This window comes from Sus scrofa, chromosome 11 (assembly GCF_000003025.6).
Source record: "Sus scrofa isolate TJ Tabasco breed Duroc chromosome 11, Sscrofa11.1, whole genome shotgun sequence".
Taxonomy (NCBI): Eukaryota; Metazoa; Chordata; class Mammalia; order Artiodactyla; family Suidae; genus Sus; species Sus scrofa.
Genome location: NC_010453.5, coordinates 48,453,120 through 48,475,245, shown reverse-complemented (window position 1 = coordinate 48,475,245; position 22,126 = coordinate 48,453,120). Strand labels below are relative to the sequence as shown.

Genomic DNA, 22,126 nt, shown 5'->3' with positions numbered 1-22,126 from the left:
CATTTAGGAAGGAGGTCCATGTTAATTCTAAGGCAGGGGTCAGTGTACCTAAATAGCGAAGTCCATCAGATTTTTCATGTGGAATGGTGAGGTAATTTTTATGTTGCCATCCAAGGTCAAAGACCAAGAAGCAAGATATCCAAGCAGTGTGCTGAGGCTGGAAGACTGCTTACACTGAAATCGCTTCCATTTTAGCTCCACAAATCCAGTCCCTTCTGCTAATTAATTACAAGGTCTTCCTTGGCAGGTGACACACTCACCATTATTCAGCACACTGCATGAATTCTATTGCCGTTTGGTGAGGCATCTCTCTGTGAGAGAGCAGTTAAAGTAAATGCATCTATTTCTGATACCGCTTCCACCAGAGACCCTTTCCACAAACTAGACTCAAGTGGGCCCCATCACATCCATTCAGCAGATATTCTGCTAATTAAATCTTCGAATGAGGTTGAAGAAAGCGAATATCAAGACTGATCCTTAATATCCCCCAGCCATCTCTCTGGCAGCTACATGAGGAGGAAGTTTAGTCAATTTATACTTACAGTACTTAAATTCAACCTGTTGAGATAATTGACTCATGAGTGGAAGGAGACAGCATTTTACTACTGACATCTTGATTCCCGTGAAGCCTAAGATTTGGGCTAAATCCTAATATTCCATCCCTGATTTGAGGCAGCTGGTTGTTGAGAACATACAACTAGACTATTAGAATTCTGACTTCCATGCAATAGTGTATCAGAAAATTCATGTCTACTTCAGTGCTTCATAAAGTGAAAATGTAAATATTAGGATACTTTTCATATTGTGAAAAAAGCACAATACCATCTAGATTTTATTCCCAAGTCTGTCCCCAAACTCTTCTATGACCTGGGAAACTCAGTTTTTAGTCTGAAAGATGAAAAAGAAGGGTCATATGATAACTGGGACTCCCGACATCTAACTAGTTCAACCATTCTACAGAAATGAGGCAAGAGTGAAGTTTTGTTCCAGAGCTCTCCTAAAAAAGGTCATTATGGACTCACAAAAACAAGTATCTTTACACATATCAAGTAATGCAAAGCAAATTGTGTCTCCTTTGCATCGGAGATAAATTATAAGATTATAATATATACTTTAAATACATTTCCTACTCAAATTTATCATGGGATGCCTCCTTCTGTTATACTGAAGATTATTCACACACAAGATTTACTGATCTGTAGGATCTGAAAGAAAAACCCTTTAGTTTATCCTGTCATTTTAAGTTTTGAAGTGGAAGCAAGAAGGGGAGGCCACAAAAAATTTAGTTCTAATTCTCTTCATCCTTCTATTTTTCTTCTTTACTTTCTTCTTCTTGCCTTATCACTGATAGAAGAGATAAACAGTGTCAACTGAGTTGGTGGGATGAACAATGGAGAGAGAAAAGGAGGCAGAGAGAGTTTAGAACAGCTTGGATATTTGGCTGTCAAGGGGGAGGCGGGAGGGAGGAAGATGGACTGGGGTGAATAGATGCAAACTATTACATTTGGAATGGAGAAACAACAAGGTCCTACCATACAGCACAGGTAACTATATCTAATCTCTTGGGATAGAACATAATGGAAAACAATTTTTTAAAAATACTTTTAAAAAGGATGTGTATATATATATGTATGACTGAATCACTTTGCTGTACAGCAGAAAAGTGGCACGGCATTGTAAATCAACTACATTTAAAATTTTTTAAAACATTTAAAAAGGATGGCAGGGAGTTCCCCGCATGGCTCAATGGAAATGAATCCCACTAGCAACCATGAAATTGTGGGTTCAATCCCTGGCCTCACTCTGTGGGTTAAGGATCTGGCATTGCCACAAGCTGTGGTGTAGGTCGCAGAGGCGGCTCAGATCTGGTGTTGCTGCGGCCGTGGTGTAGGCCAACAGCTGTAGCTCTGGGAATATCCATATGCTGTGGGTGTGGCCCTAAAAAGCAAAAATAAAAATAAAATAAATAAAAAGATTTATTGGATGTGGAAGATTTTTAGAAATCATACTCATCTTTTCAGCAGGAGTGTAATTAAGTTAAATACAAACCAAAAATAACTAGAACACCATTCTTACTTGTTCCAAACTATCGAGCCTCCTGTTGTGGAAAGCTAGGGGAGGAACAGTAGCCATGGAAATTGTGTCAAAGAGAACCAAACACAGCTTCTCCCAAGCACTTCTTTTATTCTGTCGTGACACCTAATATGGTCCTTTGTTCTACACGGCTGATATTGAAACAAGAGATTCATAAGTGATAAGTAAATATGCTTCATGAGGCAGGGTAGCGCCAAAAGAAGACAAAGTACAAAAACATATATGGGAAATGGAGTTGAATGAGAGGATAAACAAAGGAAGCATTGTGCCAAAACCTTTCATTCATGCATATCAAGTAAACAGTGTTTATGGTGAGCAGAACTTTCTATGGCAGTATCAGGTCACACATCCATTTGTCATGCTTAAAAGGAAGGTATGTATTTCTGGTTTTAAGTGATCAATCCCCAATACAAACTCTCCTAGCTTTTACTGAAAATACACTATATGCAGACGATGACAACAATATCATCAACACAAACACAGATACACACACATCTATGTGACTGTTAGGATTTTCATGCAATGTGTCATCAGAATAAGGAAGGAAACTTTAATGACAACATCAATTTAAAACAATTGACGCATTCAAAGAGTGAATTACCCCTTCTACAAGGCCAGCAAGATAATTCACTATCCATGTACAAGTAAATTCTTCACCACTCAAGAGCCATGCTAATCAAAACACTGGTCACAAGTTCCAGCTTAGCAGCAATGAACCCGACTAGTACTCATGAGGATGTGGGTTCAATCCCTGGCCTCGCTCAGTGGGTTAAGGATCCTACAACGCAGATATCTGTGGTACAGGTAGCAGATGTGGCTCAGATCCCGCATTGCTGTGGCTGTGGCATAGACCAGCAGCAACAGCTCAGATTCAACCCCTAGCCTGGGAACTTCCATATGCCATTGGTGTGGCCCTAAAAAGCAAATAAATAAATATTTAAAAGAGCAGCAATGCTGGTCAGCTGTGCTACTATTGTCTGTGCTGTTTTTGATATTCCAGCATTTTAGATCCTCTCATCTGTATCTCCCATCAATATTTCCCATCAGTACTTGCACTCAGATAAGGAATCCTGATAGATATACTTTTGTACAGTTGAGTGCTACAGCTGAAAGTAGAGGCCAAAAGGTAAGAGAGTTGAAGATTCACCTTCTCTACAGGCATTATACGTTCACAGTGATGGAGAATCAAATCACGAGGATGGGAGAAGCTCTCCTATAGGTACAGGAGATCTCCACTGGAAAGGAAAAAACACACACACACAAACCAGACTGCCTCACGGTGGGAACTGGCTTGGAACCCCACCACTGGTTTATCTTATGGCTCAATGTGACTGTTTTTTAAGTAACTAGAGAATGGGAGCCAAAAGCAATCTTTGTTTTCTGTCTATCAACCATGACAAATGTAGATAGAATTCTACTTATTTAAGGATGTATATAGAACAGAGAGAATAAAATTAGGCCTGTAAAACAAATACCAGCCATAACAAAGGAATAGAAGACCCTTCCTTTAGAATCAGCAATCAGTGTTAACTACTTATTTAGGAATAAAAGGTTCAAATTAGTAACTACTCATTGAGAAATTATTTAGGGAAAAAAAGCTGTAGAGTTTGACATCTACATTAGAAAGCAAGAAGACATGATGACTTCAATGCAATATGAATAGAAAGTTATATGGAAATAAGCTGAAATGAAAATATTGAATTTAAAGGGAGAGGAGGAAAATAAGGAAGCGTCATAAAGAGAAATAATAATACACTGTATTGCATTTAAATTTGCAAAGGCATCAAAGAAAAAGCTAAATACATAAATCATAGGAATAACTTGAAAAGCTGTTACTAAAAGCAAATAATAAGGGCAGGGAAAGGAAAAAGCAATGAGGTCATGCTTCTGAGAAGCCTGAGAAGGCTGAGGAATACGGACATTTGGAGTAGAAGAAATACTGAAAGATATAGCTGGGGAAGAAAAAAAGATCTAAATTAGAAAAATTTAAGGGATCTAAAGCAGGATCATAATGTTCCAGGTGAAATCAGTAAAAAGAAGCGTTGCCTGACCAGGATAAAAAAAAGCACATTAAAAAAAAAATCCTACAAGTTCCAGGCAGACAACCAGGCTCCTTTCAAAAACAAAATCTCAGACTCCTCTATCCGAAAGGAAAGAGTGGAAATGTGGCCATAATCCTTTGAGAAAATGACTTGGGACAAAGGAAATACTTGCATATTCAAATTGTCTTTCATTACTAAAAGAATCAGAAACGGATTCTCAAGCACATAAAACCTTAAAAAACATCACCATAAACCTCTGTGTGAAACCAAAGATATAAAGCCATTCCAGATGACTTAGAGATAAGACAAATTTAAGAACTCAAAGATACAGAAAGTTTTAGAATGATTAAGAATAATTATCGTTATTGAAGTTCCCATCGTGGTGCAGTGGAAATGAATCTGACTAGGAACCATGAGGTTGTGGGTTCGATTCCTGGCCTAGCTCAGTGGGTTAAGGATCCAGTGTTGCCATGAGCTGTGGGGGAAGTCGCAGACGCGGCTTGGATCTGGCGATGCTGTGGCTGTGGCGTAGGCCAGCAGCTGCAGCTCTGATTTGATCCCTAGCCTGGGATCCTCCATGTGCCATGCTTGCAGCCCTAAAAATACAAAAAGATGAAAAACAAATATATCATTATTTTTATGCACAATAATAGCAGTTAACACTTCCTGGGTGCTCAGTGTGTGCCCAGTACTTGTCATAAATTATCTCATCTTTGCAAATTACCTTTGATATAAACACTATTATCTCTCTCTACTTACATTAAGCACACTGAGACTTAGAGGTATTAAACATTTTTCATATTTCATTAGACATTTGCTACAAGTTATGAATGTCTTGCTTGAATCTAGACTGACAATTTTAATCATTACACTAAAGCCTTCCCTTCCCATGTTTGAACTGCCACACTAAGTCTACATTAATTAATTGCAGCCTAGTGTCTGTCGAAACCTGGTTCAGCTTTCTTTTCTATTTTCACTTCTTTGCTAGTCCCCAGCAAAGAGTTTTCCTATGTTCCCATCATATGCATAGTTCACAAATATCTCTTGCCATTTCCTTTAAAGAGGAAAGAAGATGCTGTTTTTCTCCGGAACTTACTAACCTGTATGAATCGACAGGCACTATTCTAAGCAGTTCACACATACTAACTCATTTACCCCCATTTTATCAAGGCAAACATGAAGCACAGAGTAAAGCTTTTGTCCAAGGGCACTCATCTTCCAAGTGGTGGAGGGAGGATTTGATCTGAACTCTATGTAATATTGTTTTCATTAAAATGGTTGGGATGCCACGAGAATTTCTCTTAACAAAGTCGGATTGTGTAGCGAATTATCATTTTCGTTTCCAAGGAAAATGAGAAATTATATTTCATCTTTTTAAATCTTATGTTGAATGATCTGATTCTTTTTCTTCTGTTTATCAAGAGAAACTAATAAATCAACCTAAGCAAAGAAATATCCTCTCCCAATAAGTTGTAGTGTATATCTTCTTCCATCAAAAATATCCCGCGAACTACCCTTCACAGTCAGAATATAAAAGAGGATGTCAATATACACAGGAAAAAAAAAGAAAATAAGAAAACACATTAAAGTGTTAAGAGGCTATATCTGTTCATAGAATTCTGGATGCTTTCTTCTTTATCCTGTCTGTGTTTTCCAAATTTGATGGCTCTCCCTTTAAGTTCCTATAATCCTATGCATGTAATATGTAAACACAGCTGGGTAAAAAATGATGCCCAGAAATACTGAAAAGAAAGGTAGCAAATTTAGAGTGTTTATTCCCAGATGGTGAGGCTACAGATGCCTATTTCTTAATTATTCTTTTTCTGAATTGCTCAAACTATTCTTAACCAGAATATCTTATTTTTGTGATGGAAAATCCTTACTTTTAATAAAATTAATTACAGCCTATTATCACAAAAATGTACGCACTGTGGTTAATTTTCAGTAGAAGAGACTTCACACATGTCCACAGTTCAGAATCTTCTAAAGCTCTGCTCTGTGTCATGATGGTCTTCAGGTTTGTTTCTGTCTTTCTGTGGTTCACCCAGATGTTAAGCATTTACAGTGTCAAACCTCTTAGTACACCAAACCACATTAGTAAATTCTCCAGGGTTTACAAATCGCAAATGTGCCATTTTTGGACTGCATTCCATTTAAATCATCTTCCTCACAAATAAATAATCTTAACATTTTTTTTACAAAGGAAATAACTTATCAAAGCAAAATACTGAATACTATGTATTAATTTACATATTTAAAATATTTATTTAAATATTAAAACTACCCAGAGTAAAGTAGTTGCTGTAACATCTATGTTATTAATTCTGAGTAATTTGCCCAATCCACAGTGACAGACAACTAGAGCTTTATCTGAGTTTTTAGGATCACAATTATTTAACAAATATTTATTAATTATTTCTAGGTGTCAAGCACAGAGCTAAGGGAAGAGATAGATCTTATTTGCCATAATTCTATTAAGTGAAAAAAAAATAGCCTCATTCTTCTTTAATATTAATGAAAGGGAATGAAAAAGTACATATACATATTCTAAACAGTTCTAAATGCTAATATGCTATTTACTGAGGAAATTCCAGGAAGGATATTTAAATATTTGTGTTAAATAATATATCAAACGTACCTTTAATCACGTACCAGTAAACACTGGTTTCTCCTCCTTTTATCTTATCTCATAGTCATTACTTATTAGCTCAGAAATAATATCCTAGGGGATATTCTTTCATAACCCTGAATGTAGTAATCAGTCTGGCATTAAAGTGAAGCCTTAAGATGAAGAATCATCTAAATTTAGTTTCCAAGACCGTACAAATCCGTGGATAATCATCATTAGTCCTGAAGCAACTGGCATCGCTTGCCTTACATATTGTGAGTGATCTCACACGCTGCAGAGTCTTGCATAAGGCAATCTACATAATTTCATTCTAACACAAGATACAAATTAATGCATTGAGATTCTGAGACTAGGGTATGCCTTGAATCTTAATGATGAATTTGGACATTAGGAAGAAAAGGGAAGGCAGGGGAGAGAGAACGGAGTGGGAAAGAAGTCTGGTGGATGGAATATACTATTTATTTGATACGACTATTTATTTATTTATTTGTCTATTTTTAAATGTTTTAGAAGCAGCTAGCGCATGTCGATGACGGGGAATGCAAAGATAAGCAGGGCAGCCAGGCTTCCAGTCCCAAAGCAATTCAAAATCTTCTACCTGGCAGATATATAAAAGACAAGCCCTAGTTCCTTACCCCAATTCCTTTTACCTAAAACTGGAAATTACCAATTAAAGAGAGGGCACCTAGTTCTTTCGAGATGGCCTTGAAACCGTGGTCCTTCAAATGAATCCCTGCAAACAATCTAAGGAAAGTTTTATTCCAGTTACAGTGCTTTTTAGGATACAGCTCTTTTTAAAGAAGATTGTTCAGAAAAAGGAGAGATGGTGGGAGGAAACCTTTAGAGACATGGATACGTTTATGACATTGAGAGTGATAATGGTTTCACAGGTGTGCACTTTCCTCCAAACGCATCAAGTTAGATACACCAAATATCTATAGTTCTTTAGATACGGTTCTCAAGTGTCAATCCTACCTCAATAAAAAGCAGTTTTTTAAAAAAAGGAAGAAAGAAAATTATTCTAACACTTGCATGTTGTGGAAAGATTTTAAAACGTATTTTAAATGTTTTTAAAAATTCACCAGAAGTGGAGATTTCCTTACCTGTTCTGAGTATTTCCTCCAATTTATTCTCCCCATTGCCAGCTCCATACCCATCTTCCAAATTACCTCCTCCAAGAAACCTTCTCTGAGCCACTAAACGGAATTAACTCCTTCTTTTGTCCTAATTCCTTGGGACATGATGTGGGCCTTCCTTCCTATTTTTTCCTCCTCCCTTCCTTCTTCCTTCCTTCCTCCCTCTCTTCTGCAAAACCTCATTGTACTTAGAATAAGTTCAGTTTCTTATCATAACTTATCTGATTGAATACTGTGGTTCAAACTGTGACCTCCTTCTAACCACTAGCATCTGGCAAAATAATAAGACAATCTCCATAAGGAACTTTGGCTGACATCTAGGGGCTAAGAGTGGCCCCAGGCAGCAAGAAAATGGGGACCCCAGTCCTATAAACACAAAGAATTGAAATCTGCAAGTATAGCCCTGTAAGACCAAGACCCTGAGCCCAGGACCCAGTTAAACTATGCCCAGACTCCTAATTCATGGAAACTGTGAATTAGATAATAAACATATATTGTTTTAAGTCACTAATTTTACAGTAAATTGTTATGCAGCAATAGAAAATGAATGCAATCTCTACCGCTTTTCCTGACCCTCTCCCCTTATATAACTTTGACCTGAACACTCAGGCCCTCTTTCTGGTCCTGACTTCAGAAATTGTGCATTTAGATCCCTCTGTTCGCAATGCTTTTTCTCACTCTCACCCACCCACTCAGATGGCTGGCTCCATCTCTCCATCTCAATCTTTGCCTCTTCATCTTCCTTTTTTTTTTTTTTTTTTTTTCTTTTTTAGAACCACACCCGTGGCATATAGAAGTTCCCAGGCTAGGGGTCAAATCGGAGCTATAGCTGCCGGCCTACACCACAGCCACAGCCACAGCAACGTGGGATCTGGGCCACATCTGGGACCTACACCACAGCTCAGAGCAACGCCGGATCCTTAACCCACCAAGCGAGGCCAGGGATCGAACCTGAATTCTCATGGTTCCTAGTTGGGTTCATTAACTGCTGAGCCATGAAGGGAACTCTGTCTTTGCATCTGGAGTGACCCCTTATTAGCTTATCCGGCTACCCCGTCTTAAATGGAGATTACTTCACCCCACTACGGTTTTGTTTCTTTGATGTCGTTCATCAATGTATATTATAATTTCATTATTTATTTACTAAAATACTTATTTGTGGATCCTCCACCAGAATATTTTGTTTGTTGAACAAAAGCTTGTATGTCTTACTATTGTATATCTAGCATCTATCCAGGCATACAGTGAGTTATCAAAAATAGGTGTCAATTGGATGAGTAATGAAAGAGGTTAGGTCATGCAGATTCTTACAGGTAATGGTGAAAAGTTTGCATTTAAGCTGGAGGTGGACATGATTCAATATGCTTTTTAGAACACCTACTCTGGTGTTCCTAGAGTTCATAACTACAATCATGGTGGGACATGTTTAGATTTATTATTTTGGAGATAGAAGCTATGGAGAATGAAGGAATAAGAAGAATTTATTCATGTACAAATGTGAGAAGTAGGTAGCTAGGTAGGCAGATAGAAGAGGCTATGGAAAAGCAGGAGTAGATGGTGAAAGATACAGTTCACTGAATTTGGTGATTATTTTTGAAGTAGAAAATGGGAGGAAGTTGGTAAAATAATCTTCCAGGTTCATATCTTGGGTTCCTGAGAGGTAGAGGGTCCATTCACTAAAACTGAGAGTATAGGAAGAGGATGAGTCACCATCTTTCCATTTTATACGGAGCTATCTATGAGTTTATCTTTTCAACTCTTGCATGAGTTGTGAGAGGGCTATAATTTTTAGCACCTAGAACAGTGTTTTGTAAACAATGAATGTCTTAAATCACAGCAATGTTTTTTGGATCCATCTCCCAAACTAAAGGAAATAGAAGCAAAAATAAACAAATGAGACCTAATTAAACTCAAAAGCTTTTGCACAGCCAAGGAAACTAAACAAAATGAAAAACCTACAGACTGGGAGAAAGTGTTATGATAAAGGGTTAATAGCCACCATAATATAAATAGCTCATACAACTCAACATGAAAAAAACCTGATTTAAAAATGGGCAGAAGAACTGAGCAGACATTTTTCCAAAGAGGAAATGCAGATGGCCAACAGGCACATGGACGGATGCTCAGCATCACTAATCATCAAGTAAATGCAAAAGAAAACCACAACGAGACCTCACCTCACACCTGACAGAATGGCTAACATCAGAAAGAACACAAATGGCAAATACTGGTGAGGATGTGGAGAAAAGGGAACCCTCGTTGTTACGGGAATGTAAATTGGTCCAGCCATTCTGGAAAACAGTATGGAGGGTTCTCAAAATAAAACAAAACTACCACATGACCCAGCAATTCCTCTCCTGAGTATATATCCAAAACAAAAACAAAAACAAAAACACTAATTCAAAAAGATACATGCACTCAGTGTTCATAGCAGCATTATTTACAATGCCAGGACATGGAAGCAAACTAAATGCCCATTAACAAATAAATGGATAAAGATAATGTGATAGGAGTTCCTGTTGTGGCTCAGCGGTAAGGAACCTGACTAGTATCCATGATGATACAGGTTTGATCCCGGGCTTCCCTCGGTGGATTAAAAATCCAGTGTAGCCATGAGCTGTGGCATAGGTTGTAGACATGGCTCAGATCCCGCATTGCTTTGGCTGTGATGTAGGCCAGCAGCTGCAGCTCTGATTCAACCCCCAGCCTGGGAATCTCCATATGCCACAGGTGCGGCCCTAAAAAAGACACACACACACACAAAAGATGATGTGATTCGTACACATATATATGCATATATATACATATACAATATACATACATATATATATATATACATATACAATATACATACATATATATATATACACAATAAATACACACATACAATACAATACTACTCAATCATAAGAAGAATGATATTTTGCCATTTGCAACAACATGGATGGACTTAGAGGGCATTATGTTACTATTAAATAAGTCAAACAGAGACAGACAAATACTGTATGGTATCATTTATGTGTGGAATCTAAAAATTACAATAAGCTGGAGTTCCCATTTGGCTTAGTGGTTAAGGAACCCGACTAGTATCCATGCGGACACAGGTTCAATCCCTGGCCTCGCTTAGTGGGTTAAGGATGCAGTGTTGCTATGAGTTGTGGTGTAGGTGGCAGACGCTTCTTGGATCCCACGTTGCTGTGGCTGTGGTGTAGGCTGGCAGATGTAGCTCCAAGTCTACCTCTACCCTGGGAACCTCCATAGGCCTTGGGGGTGGCCCTAAAAAGACAAGAAAAAAAATAAAAATTACAATAAACTAGTGAATATAACAAAGAAGCTGACTCACAGGTATAGAGACCATCTAATGGTCATCAGTGGGAGAGGGAAGGAGGTTGGGGCAACATGGGGGGGAGTGGAAGTTACAAACTATTATGTATAAAATAAACGTCAAGGGTATATTATACAGTATGTGGACTACAGCCAATATTTTATAGGTATAAATAAAGCATAACCCTTAAAAATTGTGAGTCATTATATTGTATATCCATAACATAAAATTACTGTATATCAACTTGAATAAAAATAAACAAATAAGAATTTCTCAGTGGGAAAAAAAAAGCAAATTTCAAATAAATTTGTTTAATTTGAACTGTTGAATTAACTTTGTCTACTTTACCTTTAAATTTTTGAATACTCTGAATTATTTTAAAAATATTTTATTAGAATCGAGAAAAGTACTTGGCAGGAAAGAGAATTCAGAAAGAAAATAAAACAGAATAGCAAATTTGATCCAGTGCCAGGATGGCTTGGACTGCAGTGATAATATTTCTCTAATGCTCTTGCCTGCTTCTCTGCCCCAATGTTTACCTTGATTCCATTATTTGCTGTTAAAGTCTCCACACCATAATTTCTCATTTTATCGACATTAGTAAATACAAAAGCTATCAGGAAACACTAGGATTTATAAGGACTATAATAGATCAGATTGAAAGTAAAATGTTTCGTAAATTACTCTGTGGATAGACATCTTCCCACAGTGCAATTGCAACAAAGCCAAAATGGATGTGGTACAATTCTGACCTCTCTCCGAGACTTGCTGGTTTAACTAAAATAGACAGCAGTCAGTTCCATGCTGACCTCTGATAATTACTAGTTCACAATCAATGAAACCAACTGCAATACACTGATACTCTACTATCTATACATATATATATCCTACAATGTTTTACGTATGTATGTATGTTTACACATGTGTATGTGTATACATGATGTATATCATGCATATTTATATATTCACAGGGGACAGATAAACAGGTAGATAGATAAATACAGAGAGAGAGAGAGAGATCCTACAATATGCAAAGAATTGTGTGGGGGAGATTTGTGTGGCTTGTCAAGGAGTTTGGACCTAATCCTACAGGGAATGCAGACCTGTAAAATGTGTCTGAAGAGACTCAGATGATCAATATTGTTTTCAATAGCTGGAAAGAGAGTGGAGAATATTTAAAACAAAATACATTAAAAAATTTAAAAATAGAGCATCTTATTTCTCAGCCACGCTGCCAACACCTGGTGATGTGCAGTGATCCATTTTGAGATGTATTTTTAGTAAACATTTCATTTTAATTAATTGCAGCAGAGTTAATGTTGTTCCCATGCTAACGACCTCTTCCCACCCTTGCTTGATGAAGCTCTTTCATGGCATGAAAATGAAGGTCCAGAAATTGCACATGAAACCTGCAAATGAATGTATCTTCGAAACCGAGGAAGGAAAGGAGATGAGTGATCTGGGAGATGTCGCATAGAGGGAATTGACAAAAACTGGAGAGAATAAAGTTTGAAAAGGAAGAGCTGTCAAGGAGGACAACCAGGTTTCCCATCTGAGAGACCAGGTAATGACTGAAACTCATGAACTGAGTAAATGATATTCTACTGGAGAGGGAGAGGGTAGAGAGATGAATTCAATTTTACTCATAACAAATGGCCAAGATTTCACTGCTGTAATACCAACACTATCTCACCTGAAATGATTTCACTATTTGGCTCCTAAAGATAGCAGTGCAAAAAGGTTCCAAATTTATTTGTGTATTTGAACAATTAAGCTGTTTTTTAAAAAAAAAATACACAAAGAATCATATTATGTAAAGGTAAAAGAACCAAAAAACAACATCACCTGAACGATTTATCTATAATGTATGGATCTTACCCTAACATAAGCCCCAATGGAACATTTCGGCTCAATAAAATCAGGACACTCCAGACATAGTCTAATAATCCTTAGCTACTATCAGACTGTTATTAGCCTCAGGCTGAGCCCATAAATGCACAACAAAGTCAAGTATGGTAAATACAAAAGATAAGTCTAAGAAAAAGAAATCCCAAACATTCTGGCTCAATTATAAAATATTTCAGACAAAAGCAGAAGTCAAATATATTTCTTCTTGAGTGTCTCCCACAGAACACAGGTAAATAGATGACACTCTTGAAATACCGCTTGAATGTGTTTATGAATTATCTAGATAACTGATTGTTTTCATATTTATGCTGCTTACGTGAAATGTAGGTTATTAAAGTGTTCTGTGTGTGTATCTAAACAATATCACATGTTCGTGTCTCCTCACTATGGTCATTCACACATTTATGAATCTGTGAATCTATATATGACAATTAATGCTGACCCAGAAAGCTTTCCCTTTCTTGGCCCAAAGGGTACACTAATTCGATTCAAGGGATCTAATATGTTGCAGGAAACATTTTTGAAAAGATTTCTCAACATAATTTGTTGCTTTGGCTATCATCAGACTTGGTTAATCTAAATCTTAGTTTGCAATTTCATTCTCTTGTGCAAATGTGTCTAAAAACTCGAAATGTAATGCCACACTATTTTCAACTGTCTGGTTACTGTTTAAATATAGCAGGCAAGAAAGCCATGAAAATAGACCAATCAAACACAAATGAACAGAGTCTGACTAAATTCTTCATCTTTATTAAAATACATGTTTCATTATTTTCAAATGAACTTTTTTTGCTGTTAAAAGATATTTTGTGAAATTATTTATGATGTTTTCAGTGAAAGGATCTCCATTTTATACCTTCCACTTATAAAGAGCCTATATTACGCATAAAGTGAGGTTTATCTCAAGGTTACTTTCCCGCTGATAGACTGCTCACTGCTGACAACAGGTCAGTGACTCATGAAACTACTAGGCTAGTTTTCACTTAATACTCCAATTAAGCGAAACAATGCGATGCATCTACCTTGTTTTCATGTTCCATAATGATGCTAATATAGTGTGTGAAAATCCACTAACGAGATCCACCTGAAGAAATGACTACCTCCCACAAAAATGTCTGATCATGCCTTTAGTGATATTTTGTAAGCTTTAACGGATCCCCAGAATCCGACCCTGTAAATAGCCAACCTGCCACTCATTTACTGAGGAAAGTGGGTGAGAGTCAATCTTTGACAAAGATGAACAAAAAACAGCCAACTTCTTTTAGATGTGAAATGTATTTTTCCTTGAACTCCAACTCTTTCATAAATATTTCCTTTGACAGATTTTTTTTCATTCCCCTATATTTCTCTGTTTGTGGTTAATGGTGCAGAACTATCACTCTTTTAAATGTCAAATTATCATTTCTTATTCATACTTCTTGACAATTGCTACCCTCTAAATATATTATTTAGAATTATTTGCAGAGTGTAGCAAAATGGTATAGCTGCTATTCTGTTCAAAGTTTTATACAAAGATAAGTTTTCTTAAACCAATTTTTGTTCTCAGTATGGGGTACTGCATTATAACACACTGCTAGAAGATTATTATGAAATGTCAAACATCTATTAGAGCCTATATTGCTTTTCAAAATAATATATATTTGTTAAACATCTACTGTGAGTATTGCACTATATTATATATTATAGCAGTACATAGTCTGGAGAAGACAAGTTCCTGACCTTGAGGAGTCTGTCACCAATCTCCTAGCTGGATAACAATAAAGGCATAGTCTACTTAAAAAAAAAAAAAAAAAAAAGATGAAAAATGATAAATAAGATGCAAATAAATGGAAACAATGATTATTACGATGAAAAAAAATTATGATGCCCACGTTCCCTGCTGTCTAAAAAGAAGAAAGAATCATGTATCTTTATTTTTTTAATTAGAGTTTAGTCTCTTTTTTTTTTAATTAGACTAAATCTAGATCAGCTTCCAGTAACCCGGTTACTCAAAAATTCAGGCATATGTCTATACAAAAAAAAAAAGGGATAATTTTAGAGAGAAATTCAGTTTGCCAGAATTAACCCTGGTAAGGCTGGGAGGATTAAATAGACAATTTTTCACAAAAGAAAGAAAGTGGTAAAGGAACCGATTCAAAAAAAATAGTGCCAGGGACAAATGATTTCACCAAAGAACACTACCAAACATTTAGGAACCAGTTAGCATGTAAATGATGGAAAAGCTTCAAGTTCATTTTATTAAGCAAGAATAATATTGATATATAACCTGATAAAGATATTGGGTAATAAAGAAATTACATACTAATATTTCTTATAAGCATTGCAATCATTCTAAATAAAATATCTGAATAGATTTCAATACCACTGATAAAGCACCATTCTTGCTACGGACTGAATGCTATGACCCTCCCCACCTCATTACTCAGACATTGAAGGCTTAACCCCCAAGTGATGGTGTCTGGAGATGGGGCTTCTATGGAAGTAATTAAGATTAAATGAAGTTATAAGGGCCCTGAACCAATAGGATTATTGTCCTTATAAAAAGAGACAACAGAGAGCTCGTTTGCTCTTTCCCTAGATTTAGTAAACTTTCCGCCACTTGGAAGGTTCTTCATTTTTTTTTTTTTTTTTAGGTAGCCACATCAACAAATACTCAGGAAAAAATTGATACAGGAATTACCACATGGAGTATGTATAGTGAACAAGTAAAGCCTTTCTGACAGGAGTTAACACTGTCAGAAAAAGCATAGGGATAGAGCCACTGCTAAGAGAAGTTTTGTGTGGAGCCCAAATCTAAAGGAGCAGAGAAAGAGGCCTGGGGGACCACTGGAGAGTGTGGCCAAAAGAGACATGCATATCTCTGTCAGTGAGATGTTGGGTCACAGACTTCCAGGGTTTAGAGATTTCTGAAGTATCTGGTAGAGTTCTCTATAAAGACAGAACAACTTATCTTGGAGCAAGCTCAATAAAGAAAATACAAATTGGAGGAGAGCCCATGAAAGCAATGAATGGTTTTCCCTAGCATTGTTTAACCTTCTACATCCTCAAGGACAATCCCACCTTTTTTCTTTTGGCCACTCCTGCAGCGTGTGGAAGTCCCTGGGCCAGGGATCAAACTCTGTGACACTGTGGGTCCTAACCCACTGAGCCACCAGGGACTTCCCAACCCCGCTTTTTGAGTCCACTGCCTTTGAGCTTTAGAGGCACTAGTCTCTCATTCGTTCCCTATAATCCATGGTTAAGTTTGAGAATGCTCTCTTTCCCAGTTTACTGTAGTAGGTTCTCACTCCAGCCCTTTGCTTGTACTGCACCTGGCTAGGTTGATCTCTGGGGCGAGTGAAAAACTGTACGCTCAATAATTTAGATTCAAGGGAGTTCCTGTCGTGGCTCAGTGGTTAATGAATCCGACTAGGAATCATGAGGTTGTGGGTTCGATCCCCAGCCTTGCTCAGTGGGTTAAGGGTCTGGCGTTGCCGTGAGCTGTGGTGTAGGTTGCAGATGCGGCTTGGATCCCACGTTGCTGTGGCTCTAGTGTAGGCTGGCAGCTGTAGCTTCAATTAGACCCCTAGCCTAGGAACCTCCATATGCTGCAGGAGTGGCCCTAGAAATTGCAAAAAGACAAAATAATAATAATAATAATAATAATTTAGATTCAAAACTACTGCATGAAATTCTAAATACTCTGTGTAACCAAGCCCCTGTGCTTTTGCTGTTATTATCGCAGTTAGTTCAACCATATGTGTTAAATCACACAACGCTGTCCTTGCTTCACTAATTTAACCTAGGGTCTTATTTACTAAATCATCCTAATGAAATTATGGTGATTTTTTGGTTGATGACCAATTCCTTGTAAATATGTGACTCTGTGATTTAGAACAAAAAAGTCCTACATAAACTTTATTCATTCATCCTTTTGGTGAGTCACTTATTCATTTAACAAACATCTTTTTGTTTCTAGCGGCCCTAGAAAAGGCAAAAAGACACACACAAAAAAAGCGCAATGACAAAAACGACATAGGTTAATTCATTGGAGAAGCACTGGGGGAAAGGGGCTATTTTACTCCCGTGCTTCTTTTTAATGGCCTAAAAAGTTGCCTCTGAAAGGGCAGTGCTGAGCTTAGAACTATCATTACGGGTCAAATATGTGACTGAGAATTGCAAAGGCAAAGACCCTAAAGTGGAAGAATTTTTTGGTTTAACATAGAACAGGAATGAGATCTGATACATAAGCAGCATCCGATTATAATGTTCCTTCTGATTTCTTTGTTTCCTGAATTTCGGTAGCCAGCAAGGATGTGGTATGCATGTTTGGTTCAACTAATGCAAATGTAAAGGGCTAGCTTTATAACTAAGAACCCTGCAGAAGAATGAGAAGAACTCAATTCAGGAGAATGTATGGATGTCTTGCAAAACGTAAAAATGTGTTATAGACATGAACAGACTTCCAGTTTTGCCCAGTGAGCACTGTTGCAGCCAATTAAGACACCTGACTGCTTTTTGTCATCATGTAATCAGTCTGCGCACATTTAAAGCAGCAGAAGAAACTTTCCCAAATTACTCCCCACGTTCACTTGAAATTGGTGCTTATTTTAAGTTGAAGCTTAGTGCTAGAAAAGGCTCCCTTGATCTCTATCACACAAAATTAAAGAAGACAGTTCACAAAGGTTAAAAAAAAAAAAAGAAAGTGTGTTTATCCATGGAATTCAGTTGACATAAAGATTCAATCTAGGTAATTCACATGAAAAGCTCAATCTCTCAAATTGCATGTGTAATTGTCACTTCTTCACTTGTCTGCAGATCCAACAAGCAGTTTATAGTTATTTCCAGTGGGAATATTCCATAGTTCTACCTATTCTCAAACAATTCATGGATTTTTTAAAATTTTTATTATTATTATTATTATTTTTGCTTTTTAGGGCCCCACTTGTGGCATATGGAAATTTCCTGGCTAGGGGGTCAAATCAGGGCTTCAGCTGCCAGCCCATGCCACAGCCACAGTAACACAGAATCAGAGCCTACACCACCACAGCTGACAGCAATGCTGGATCCTTAACCCACTGAGCAAGGGTTTGAACCGGCATCCTCATGGGTACTCACTGGGCTCATTACTGCTGAGCCACAACAAACTCCCAATTCATGGATTTTAATAAGTTTGATAGAATAGATTGAAAAGCAGCTCTTTTGCCCCTCCCTTTCCAGTTTATCCATTTCTGTCCCCCTCTAACCTTAAAAACCTAATTATAGAAATGAGATCACTAAACAACTGAAACTAACTCCTGACTTAGGCTCTCCTGCATGCACTCCATGCCTCATCTAACCTGTTGGTTCTTTTCCTAGATAAACACAAGTAAGAATGAGCAATTAAGTCCTTAAAAAATGATTAGATCTCTGCCCCCAACAACCTCCTAAAGAATCTAGCAGGCAGATCACCTCTGCAAGATAATATCTGAAAAGAGAGTCAGTCAGTCTCCATGCAACAGAGAAAGATGCAGAACTCAACCTCCTGCCTTGATGATTCACTGAGATTCTTCCTTCATTTTTCCTTTTAAAAACTGTCATGGCTGAGCAAAATCTTTGGTGTTGGTTTCTGGACAAGAGTCCAGCTTCTCCCCAGACTGCCATCTTTTATGATTAAAACACTTTTCCTTTCTACTGACACTTGCCCTTCAAATTACTGGCTTATGAGAGGTGAGCAGCCAAACTTGGGTTTAGTAACAGATTTTATACATATTTTGCCAAATAACAAAGTATTTAGAAATGCCTAAATGATAAGCTATATTTTTAGATACTGATTTTCACATCTGATAGCCTGTACTTATAACTTCATTGCCTTATGACATTAAACAGTGGCAATGATTGAGAAGTTAGTATCAAATACTACAAACTGCTAGTTATCTCCATAATCAAGAGAAGCTGCTATTGGCATCATAAAATGCCAACGTTACAATCTGAATGAATGCTCAGTTTACATGATGCTTGGAAACTTTGATAAAACAAGTGCTTTTAAAACCTACTTGAATAAATTACATTTCATGTTAACTTCAGTTTTTGTTTTGTTTTTTTTTTGTCTTTTTAGGGCCACACCTGCAGCATAAGGAGGTTCACAGGCTAAGGGTTAAATCAGAGCTTGGTTACTAGTCAGATTCATTTCTGCTGAGCCACGGCAGGAACTCCAACTTTTGGGTTTTATTTTCTCCCATTGATTCTATAGATCCAAAATCACCTAGTAATTTTCTTTTCTTTTCTTTCATGGTTAGGTTATTATTACTGAACGTTAAGCACAGAATTTAAAAGTAGACAGAAGAGTAAAATGAAACTCTCTGAGTTCCCGTCGTGGCGCAGCAGAGACGAATCCAACTAGGAACCATGAAGTTTCGGGTTTGACCCCTGGCCTCGCTCAGTGGGCTAAGGATCTGGCATTGCCGTGAGCTGTGGTAAAGGTGGCAGACACGGCTCGGAGCCCGCATTGTGGTGTAGGCCGGCAGCAACAGCTCTGATTAGATCCCTAGCCTGGGAACCTGCATGTGGCACGGGTGTGGCCCTAAAAGGACAGAAGACAAAAAAAAAAAAAGAAAGAAAGAAAAGAAACTCTCCCCCAATTTGCACAACAAAAAGTATGTGACAAAAGCTGTTTTATGTATATTTACACACATGTGTCCCTCCCACCCTCCACTGGGTTACTTTAAAACAAGTCCCAGGAACTATATTAATGTATCTATAGATTTAACATTTTCCTTAAATTCCTGAATGATGCAAGAGGGGCCACTCCAGCAAGATGCAGGAATTTATGTTTCCCCCTGAATCCCTTTTAGTTTTTCTCCCTTGGTGGACTAGGCTGGATAAGACTTGGATAAGACTAATTCTATTCTAAAATCCATTCTCCTTTCCCTTAAATATTAGTCCAAAATTTCTCTCAGGTCCTCCTGGTCCCTTAGTCCTTTAGGAATAAAAATATTTTTGAATCATAAAGCAAAGCCAGCTCCAGTTCTTGGCACTCCCACAAGATGAGAGAAGAGAGAGAGAGAGAAGGTGAACCAATGGTCTCTTGTATCAAAAAATCACCAAGCTATGCCCCTTTCACATAGTTCAGCTTTACAGTTTCTGTTTCCCCAACCAAAGCTTCACCTTCCTACCCCAATTTCGTGAAACTAGAATTAGGAGAGGAGAATGGGATGACTAACCCTCTGTGAGTGGTTACTGAGTTCGGAGAAGGGTCTCAGTTCTTGGGGAAAAGTTCCCAGCCTTTTCATTTCTCTGGGGCCATTTTTACTTTGTATCCATTACATTTCCCTCATTCCAGCGAAGAGCATCCTTCCTGCAGAAATTCTGACTGGCAATAGGAGAAGTGAGGGAGAAAAGAGAAGGGTGCGAAGCCAACACCAGCTAACCAACCAGTAACCACACATGAGCACGTTTGAATTTTTCACCACCACTGAAAATGCAGGCAGGGGACCTCATATTGTGACATACAGGATATGGCATCAGAGTCTTATTTACACTAATAAGAAGTAGTTGAACCCAAAAGAGATTTACTTAAATAATAGTCTGTTATTGGATTACCAAGAAGAACAGGCACATCTATTTTTTTAAATTTTTTATTAAAGCATAGTTGATTTACAATGTTGCTCCAATTTCTGCTGTACAGCAAAGTGACCCAGCGCACACACGTGCCTGCACACACATTCTTATTATTTTTTTTTTCCGTACTATCTTCTATCATGTTCTAACCCAAGAGACTAGACACAGTTCCCTGTGCTGGACAGTAGGACCCCATTGTTTATCCATTCTAAATGTAATAGTTTGCATCGACCAACCCCAAACTCCCATCCATCCCCTTCTCTCCCTCCTCCCCCCTGGCAAACACAAGTGTGCTCTCCATGTCCATGATCTGTTTCTGTTTTGTAGGAAGGATCATTCAGGCACATCTATTTAAAATCAACTGTCCTCTTTTCAATCTTGTGTTCTCCAAGAAGTTATAAAACACGTCTACCTAAATGAGACACAACCTCCTCTAGGTAGCTTATACTAAGGTTCAGCACCCCTCTTACCTACAACCTCCTGGGCTTACTTGTTTTTTTAATTTCTTTTTTTGTTGTTATAGATTAGCTCTGTGACAGAAGCCAAACGCATTTGGGTTTTGTTCTATCACATAACTAACTTTTAAATACCTTTTCTGAATCTGTTACCTGCCATTATGCAGCAGTTTATAGGCATTCATCCAGCGCTCTTCTCATTTGATGGTCTCAATTAGCCCAATAAGGAAGGCAGGGGAGTTAGTCTTTTCTTGTAAACAATGTGAATATATTTATTTTTAAGAAGGAAAAAGTTACAAGAACCATATGAGGATAACAGAGAAACGCCCTCAAGAACTTGAGAACATGAGATAATGTCACTGGAGAAAGTCACTACACAATTGATAAGAAGAGAAATGAAGTCATTTAAGAGCTACATTTCAGGTATGTCATAGCAGGTTGCTCCCTGCCTGCAGACACCGACAGAACAAATAACTGTCTCGCAGAGTTCCCATCGTGGCTTGGTGGTAACAAACCCAGCTAGTAACCATGAGACAAGGGCTTGATCCCTGGTCTCTGTGGGTTAAGGATCCGGCGTTGCCTTGGCTGTGGTGTAGGTCAGAGATGTGGCTCAGACCCAGTGTTGCTGTAGCTGTGGTGTAGGCCAGCAGCTGTAGCTCCAATTTGACCCCTAGCCTGGGAACCTCCATATGCTGCAGGTGCAGCCTTAAAAAGACAAAAAAAAAGTGTCTCGCTAGGGGGCAGTGGGTCAGCATAAGATGGGTCAGTGTGGTAAACGCTGCTCTTGTGCACCCCGCATGGGCAAAAAGAGTGTTCTCAGGACAACTGGTCTACCCGGAGCAGCAATGGCTTCCCAACCCTGATAAGTGGAGTATAAGTCACATACCATCTCTTGTCCCTCTATCTAAGAATTGGTTCTCGACTTGTCCCCAAATCTGTAGCCTCAGCATGACCTGGAA

At 38.0% G+C, this 22,126-nt stretch overlaps 1 long non-coding RNA gene across 2 annotated transcripts in view; it reads left to right on the top strand.

Annotated features, from left to right (window-relative positions):
- The window catches only part of LOC110255829, a 29,504-nt gene extending 7,803 nt beyond the window's left edge, over positions 1-21,701 (top strand). The window contains exons 2-3 of one of the 2 annotated variants that reach the window (XR_002336698.1): positions 12,590-12,790; positions 21,451-21,701. This is a non-coding gene — a long non-coding RNA (uncharacterized LOC110255829). Of the gene's footprint in view, positions 1-12,589; positions 14,931-21,450 lie in introns of those variants that run through there. The other variant, XR_002336697.1, reaches the window with a different exon arrangement.